Here is a 334-nt window from a genome sequence, read left to right on the forward strand (position 1 = left end):
GGCATGTCCTGCCAGGGTGGTCCCAGCACAGCCCATCTCCAGGGCTGGCAGCTCCCCGCTGGTGCACTGAGCTGGTGGCCCTGGGGACCAGACTGGGATGAGCCATGCTGGCCCCGGGGTCCTGACCCCTCCTCATGCCCCTGGACAGATGAAATGGCATCTCAGAGCTGGGCAGTCCTGTCACCCCCTCCCTGGGCTCGGGGCGAAGAGAAAGCAAAACACCCTGAGTGCCAGGCAGCAAAGGACATGTCGTAAACCAGGGCTCTCCCTGCTGGGTTTGGTGGATGCTGAGAGCTGTAGCAGCTCCCTAGGGCACAAGGACCCCAGGACGCCG

This window comes from Phaethon lepturus, unplaced genomic scaffold (genome assembly GCF_000687285.1).
Source record: "Phaethon lepturus isolate BGI_N335 unplaced genomic scaffold, ASM68728v1 scaffold40750, whole genome shotgun sequence".
NCBI lineage: Eukaryota > Metazoa > Chordata > Aves > Phaethontiformes > Phaethontidae > Phaethon > Phaethon lepturus.